Here is a 7724-nt window from a genome sequence, read left to right as displayed (position 1 = left end):
GAGGTGGAGGCGGAGCGGAGGCGGAGGTGAGCTGGGGGGAGGTGGGGCGCTTGACTGCCGGTGGGTGCAGAGCACCCACAGAGTCGGTACCTATGCATGCAGCCACCAGGGGTTTTTCCTGAAGCCAGAACAGCCTCCTGGGTAGAGATGGGGGAAGGGGCAAAGCCATGGGACTCCAGGGGTGGGCTTCAGTCTCCCTCCCTGGAGGCTCCGGATTCGGGTTTCAGCCCTCCGCCCCTCACTCCAGCTATGGGATTCTGGTTCTGGGCTTCAGCCCAGGGGGTGGGGCTTCAGCAGGGCCAGTCTTACTGGGTGCCATGGTCAAGAGGCAGGGAGTGGGATGAGCCTGGGGTGCGAGTTCATGGAAGGTCAGGCCAATGGTGGGGAAGAAGCAGCGGGACCTGTGGAGACTGGGGGAGTGGATGGAGGCAGCAGGGACCGGGGGGGGGATCTGTGGAAGATGGGGGGAGGCAGCAGGGCCAGGGGCATCAACATACAACTGTACATTATTTTTATTACTGAGTCTGCAAAAAAAATCTACATAAATAAATTACGATTTGGACATGTATATGTGCATATTTATTTGTTTTTCCTAAAGTTAATTAAGTATTTTAGGAAAATTTGTCTGAGGCATTCTGAGGCCACCAAAATTTTTGTTGTGAGAACCCCTAGGCCACTGTAAGCTGAGAGTGCTGTGAAGATAATGCCTTAAGCCCATGAAGGTGGGGGGAGGGGCCAAGGAGTATGTCACTCTCCAACAATTCTTTTCATCAGGTCTGCTGTGGTATTGATGAGTACCAAAAGTAGTGCCATCCAAAGCCAGTGATAGGTGCACTGGTGTCCAAACATGCCCCAGAATAATTTGTACTGGTGGCTTCATAAGCAATACCATGGCAGCCAGACAAAAAGATTCTGGGATGGAACTTTTTGATGCTGTTGCTAGACACAGAGATTCAGTGTTGACAGGTCTAGTCAATGTTGTTTTTCATAGTCTGTCTCATCATTCCTTTTGAATCTTGTTCTTCCTTCTGTATTTATTCTCATCTATACCACTCTTAAACCTGGAACCCCCTGCCTCTAAAATTGTCCTTTAAGACCATGAAACGTGGAAACTGCTGTATTTCTAGATGTTTTCAGGACTGTATGTTATACACAGAGCCCTGTGTACTACATAGTACATTAGACAGATGGTATGTGGCAAAATGGCACTGTCAAATTGGGAATTATCCAGAAACGTTAACTGATTATAAAATCACCTGATTATCTTTGTGACTCTTAAACATTAACATTAGGGGCATGGCTTGGTAGGAGGAGTAGAAGTGCTCTCTTGGAGGTGGTGGGAGAGACTTGTGGGAAGAGGCTGCTGCTATCAGGAGCTCCTAAAAATGAGCTCTGCTTCTGTACATCTTTATAGTTGTATAACAAGGGAAGGCATCAGCCATGTGGATCGAATAAGTCCTGCATAATTGGAGCTCTGCTCTGGCAGAGCTTAGAAACCTGCTATTTTCCCTCTGCTTCTTGAGAGTGCTTTAGTTCCTCTGCTGCTGTATTCCATTCCTCCCCCTCAGCCACACACTCCATCTAGTGGAGATTCTAAAATGTTAAGTGACAAGCTGATCAGGAATAGGGACAATAGGAAGAATGAAACCTTACTCTGGATTTATATGGCATCTTGGCAAAAAGGAAAAATATAATGCTAATTTCAAAACGTAGATACCAGGGTGATAGGTGCCTTAGAAATACAAGAGAAAGATTTGACAAGGCACCTAATCACAGTGCATAATTGATTACTTTTGATACCAGATATTCTGACAAGACAACATTTTCAAATTGCAAGATTAGGAACACATGCAGACAGTAAAAGGACATCCAGGTGATGTCCATTTGTTCACATCCATATATTCCTTCACATTAATTTGCTAAAAACATCAAATGTAACATGTCCCTGACAATCCTTTAATTCTTCATTCATATTTGAAGGAAGATTGAAATGCTGACACTCTTGGCCAGAGTCCACCAAGTTACACTTTTGCAATCTTGATAAAAATCAGTGAGGATTCCCAGGTGTGACAGAGCAGAACTGGACCAACTATGTACTTCATTTCAAGATTTACATTAAAAAACACACTTTCTGCTATGACACAAATGGAACCCTTTAACCAGATGTCCAAGATTTTAAATGCAGTCAAGTAAACACCCTGACGTGTTATAAATTTCAAACTGAGGGGGTAGCTTGAGATGCTGAAGTGGTAAATCAAACACTCTCTTGTTTTCCCCAGATAATGAGAAGCAAACAGATGTCAGAGACATACTCTGAGTGAATTCCTTTTATCAGCAGTGCCTAGTTTCTTAGGATATGTACCCAATAGATATTTTTTTAAACATTGTTAAGAGTACTGTGACAGACCCAGACCAGTGGGGTACAGGAGTCTGGTAGAGGGCAAATATACTGGTCACTGGATGAGTAGTTTTCTGTTCCCTGAGTGACCAGAGCAGGGGCTGCACTAGAGTAATCAGGAACCTGCTAGAACCAGTTAAGGCTGGCAGGCTAATTAGGACACCCGGAGCCAATTAAGAAGAAGCTTCTAGAATCAATTAAGGCAGGCTAATCAGGGCACCTGGGTTTTAAAAAGGAGCTCACTTCAGTTTGTGGTGTGAGTGTGAGGAGCTGGGAGCAAGAGGTGTAAGGAGTTGAGAGGGAGTGCTGCTGGAGGACTGAGGAGCACAAGCGTTATCAGACACCAGAAGGAAGGTCCTGTGGTGAGAATAAGGAAGGTGTTGGAGGAGGCCATGGGGAAGTAGCCCAGGGAGTTACAGGAGGCACTATAGACAGCTGCAGTCCACAGGGCTCTGGGCTGGAACCTGGGGTAGAGGGCGGGCCTGGGTTCCCCCCAAACCTCCCAATTGACCTGGACTGTGGGTTCTTCCAGAGGGGAAGGTCTCTGGGCTGTTCCCCAACCCACATGGTGAATCTCTGAAGCAAGAAAATCTGCCAATAAGCGCAAGACCCACCAAGATAGAGGAGGAACTTTGTCACAGCACATACAACAATTGAAATGATCCCAGTGCCAACCTAAGGCTCTCTCAGGGTATGTCTACACTACGAAATTAGGTCGAATTTATAGAAGCTGGTTTTATAGAAATCGGTTGTATACAGCCGATTGTGTGTGTCCCCACATAAAATGCTCTAAGTGCATGAAGTCGGCGGACCACGTCCACAGTACCGAGGCTAGTGTCGACTTCCGGAGCGTTGCACTGTGGGTAGCTATCCCACAGTTCCCGCAGTCTCTGCTGCCCATTGGAATTCTGGGTTGAGATTCCCAATGCCTGAATGATGCAAAACAGTGTCATGGGGGGTTCTGGGTACATGTTGTCAGGCACCTCCCCCTCCGTCAGAACAACGGCAGACAATCGATTTGCGCCTTTTTACCTGGGTTACCTGTGCAGACAACATACCACGCCAAGCATGGAGCCCGCTCAGCTCACCGTCACCATATGTCCTCTGAGTGCCGGCAGACGTGGTACTGCATTGCTACGCAGCAGCAGCTAATTGCCTTTTGGCAGTAGACGGTGCAGTATGACTGGTAGCCTTCATTGGCGATCTGGGTGCTGGCAGACGTGGGGCTGGCAGACGTGGGGCTGCATTGCACACAACAGCAGCCCCTTGCCTTTTGGTAGAAGATGGTATATTACGACTGGTATCTGTCGTCATCGTACTGCAGTGGCTGTCAATCATGGGCACCTGGGCAGTCTCGACGATGATGGCTATCAGTCGTAGTATGCTATTTTCTGCCAAGTGCCCAGTATTTTCTGCCAAACAACCAGAAGATGCCGAGGGCTATAAGTCATGCTGCACCGTTGTCTGCCAGCTTAAGATGTAAAAAATAGATTTGTTCTGTATTTATTTGCTTCCCCCTCCCTCTGTGAAATCAACGGCCTGCTAAACCCAGGGTTTTTAAATCGATCTTTGGAGGGGCCATTCTGTGTGACAGTTGTTTGTGTTTCTCCCTGATGCACAGCCATCTTTGTTGATTTTAATTCCCTGTACCTGTATGCCATGTCGTCACTCGCCCCTCCGTCCGTCAGATACTAGTTTCGCGCCTTTTTTCAGACCAGACGCCATAGCACTGGGATCATGGAGCCCGCTCAGATCACCGCGGCAATTATGAGCACTATGAACACCATGTGCATTGTCCTGGAGTATATGCAGAGCCAGGACATGCCAAAGCAAAACGAGGACCAGCCGAGGAGGCGATTGTAGCGCGGCGATGAGGAAATTGATATGGACATAGACGTCACAAAGTACAGGCCCCAGCAATGTGCAAATCATGGTGTTACTGGGGCAGGTTCATGCCCTGGAACGCCCGGGAAACAAGCACAGACTGGTGGGACCGCATCGTGCTGCAGGTGGGGGACGATTCCCAGTGGCTGCGAAACTTTCGCATGCGTAAGGGCACTTTCATGGAACTTTGTGACTTGCTTTCCCCTGCCCTGAAATGGCTTTGCTGCAATGGGATTCCCAAACTGTGGTGGGGCGATAGACGGAACCCATATCCCTATCTTGGCAGCAGAGCACCAAGCCACCGAGTACATAAACCGCAAGGGGTACTTTTCAATGCTGCTGCAAGCCCTGGTGGATCACAAGGGACGTTTCATCAACGTGGGATGGCCGGGAAAGGTACATGATGCTCGCGTCTTCAGGCACTCTGGTCTGTTTCGAAAGCTGGAGGAAGGGACTTTCTTCTCGGACCAGAAAATAACCGTTGGGGATGTTGAAATGCCTATAGTTATCCTTGGGGACCCAGCCTACCCCTTAATGCCATGGCTCATGAAGCCGTACACAGTCAGCCTGGACAGTAGTCAGGACCTGTTCAACTACAGGCTGAGCAAATGCCGAATGGTGGTGGAATGTGCATTTGGACGTTTAAAAGCGCGCTGGCGCAGCTTACTGACTTGCTCAGACCTCAGCGAAAAGAATATCCCCATGGTTATTGCTGCTTGCTGTGCGCTCCACAATATCTGTGAGAGTAAGGGGGAGACATTTATGGCAGGGTGGGAGGTTGAGGCACATCGCCTGGCCGCTGATTATGCGCAGCCAGACACCAGGGCAGTTAGAAGAGCACAGCAGTGCGCAGTGCGCATCAGAGAAGCTTTGAAAATGAGTTTTGTGACTGGCCAGGCTACAGTGTGAAACTTCTGTTTGTTTCTCCTTGATGAACCCTCCGCCCCACCCCCCACCTGGTTCACTCTACTTCCCTGTAAACCAAAAACCCCACCCTCCCCTCTCCCTTCGAGCACCGCTTGCAGAGGCAATAAAGTCATTGTTACTTCACACTCATGCATTTTTTATTAATTCATCACACAACTAGGGGATAATTGCCAAGGTAGCCCGGGATGGGTGGAGGAGGAGGGAAGGAAAAGGACACACTGAGTTTAAAACTTTAACTCTTATTGAAGGCCAGCCTTCTGATGCTCGGGCAATCATCTGGGGTGGAATGACTGGGTGGCCGGAGGCCCCCCAATCGTGTTCTTGGGCGTCTGGGTGAGGAGGCTATGGAACTTGGGGAGGAGGGCTGTTGGTTACACAGGGGCTGTAGCAGCGGTCTCTGCTCCTGCTGCCTTTCCTGCAGCTCAACCATACGCTGGAGCATATCAGTTTGATGCTCCAGCAGCCGGAGCCTTGACTCTTGCCTTCTGTCTGCAAGCTGACGCCACCTATCATCTTCAGCCCGCCATTTGCTCTGTTCATCCCGCGATTCAACCCGCCACCTCTCCTCTCGTTCATACTGTGCTTTTCTGTAGTCTGACATTGACTGCCTCCACGCATTCTGCTGTGCTCTTTCAGCGTGGGAGGACATCTGGAGCTCTGTGAACATGTCATCCCGAGTCTGCCGTTTTCTCCTTCTAATCTTCACTCTCCTCTGTGAAGGAGAAATATTTGCAGCTGGTGGAGGAGAAGGGAGAGGTGGTTAAAAAAGAAACATTTTAGAGAACAATGGGTACACTCTTTCACGTTAAATTTTGCTTTTCGCACATGTGCTTTCGTTACAAGGTCGCATTTTTCCTCTTATATTGAGGGCCTGCCGGTTTGGTGTGAGAGATCACTCACGCAGTGCCAGGCAATAGATTTCGGCTTGCAGGCAGCCATGGTAAGCCACAGTCTTTTGGCTTTTTTCACCTTCTTAACATGTGGGAATGGTTTCAAACAGTAGCGCCCTCATTTCCCATACCAACCACCCATTGGGTTGGCCATTTAAAATGGGTTTGCAATGTAAAAAGGAGGGGCTGCGGTTCCTGGGTTAACATGCAGCACAAACCCAACTAACCCCCCCCCCCCCCCCAATTCTCTGGGATGATCACTTCACCCCTCCCCCCACCGCGTGGCTAACAGCGGGGAACATTTCTGGTCAGCTGAGCAGGAACAGGCACCTCTGAATGTCCCCTTAATAAAATCACCCCATTTCAACCAGGTGACCGTGAATGATATCACTCTCCTGAGGATAACAAAGAGCGATAAGGAATGGATGTTGTCTGCATGCCAGCAAACACTGGGACCATATGCTGCCATGCTTTGTTATGCAATGATTCCAGACTACGTGCTACTGGCCTGGCGTGGTAAAGTGTCCTACCAGGGCGGATGGGATAAGGCAGCCCTCCCCAGAAACCTTTTGCAAAGGCTTTGGGAGTACATGAAGGAGAGCTTTCTGGAGATGTCTCTGGAGGATTTCCGCTCCATCCCCATACACGTTAACAGACTTTTCCAGTAGCTGTACTGGAATTGCCAGGGCACATTAATCATTAAACACGCTTGCTTTTAAACCATCTGTGTAATATTTACAAAGGTACACTCACCAGAGGTCCCCGGTGTGCCCTCAGGGTCTGGGAGCATACCTTGGGTGAGTTCGGGGGTTACTGGCTCCAGGTTCAGGGTGATAAACATATCCTGGCTGTTGGGGAAACCGGTTTCTCCGCTTCCTTGCTGCTGTGAGCTATCCACATTCTCTTCATCCTCCTCTTCCTCGTACCCCGAACCCTCTTCCCTGTGTGTTTCTCCAGTGAAGGAGTCATAGCACACAGTTGGGGTAGTGGTGGCTGCACCCCCTAGCATGGCATGCAGCTCTGCGTAGAAGGGGCATGTTTGCGGCTGTGCCCTGGACCTTCCGTTTGCCTCTCTGGCTTTGTGGTAGGCTTGCCTTAGCTCCTTAATTTTCACGTGGCACTGCTGTTATGGCCTCTGTCCTTCATGGCCTTGGAGACCTTTTCTAATATTTTGCCATTTCTTTTACTGCTACGGAGTTCAGCTAGCACTGATTCATCTCCCCATATGGCAAGCAGATCCTATACCTCCCGTTCGGTCCATGCTGGAGCTCTTTTGCGATCCTGGGACTCCATCACGGTTACCTGTGCTGATGAGCTCTGCGTGGTCACCTGTGCTCTCTATGCTGGGCAAACAGGAAATGAAATTCAAACTTTCGCGGGGCTTTTCCTGTCTACCTGGTCAGTGCATCTGAGTTGAGAGTGCTGTCCAGAGTGGTCACAATGAAGCACTGTGGGATAGCTCCCGGAGGCCAATAACGTCAAATTCCGTCCACACTACCCCAATTCCAACCCACTAAGGCCGATTTTATCGCTAATCCCCTCGTCGGAGGTGGAGTAAAGAAACCGGTTTAAAGGGCCCCTTAAGTCGAAAGAAAGGGCTTCGTCGTGTGAACGTGTCCAGGCTT

Source organism: Malaclemys terrapin, chromosome 1 (genome assembly GCF_027887155.1).
Source record: "Malaclemys terrapin pileata isolate rMalTer1 chromosome 1, rMalTer1.hap1, whole genome shotgun sequence".
Classification (NCBI taxonomy): domain Eukaryota; kingdom Metazoa; phylum Chordata; order Testudines; family Emydidae; genus Malaclemys; species Malaclemys terrapin.
This window is presented reverse-complemented; position numbering follows the sequence as displayed.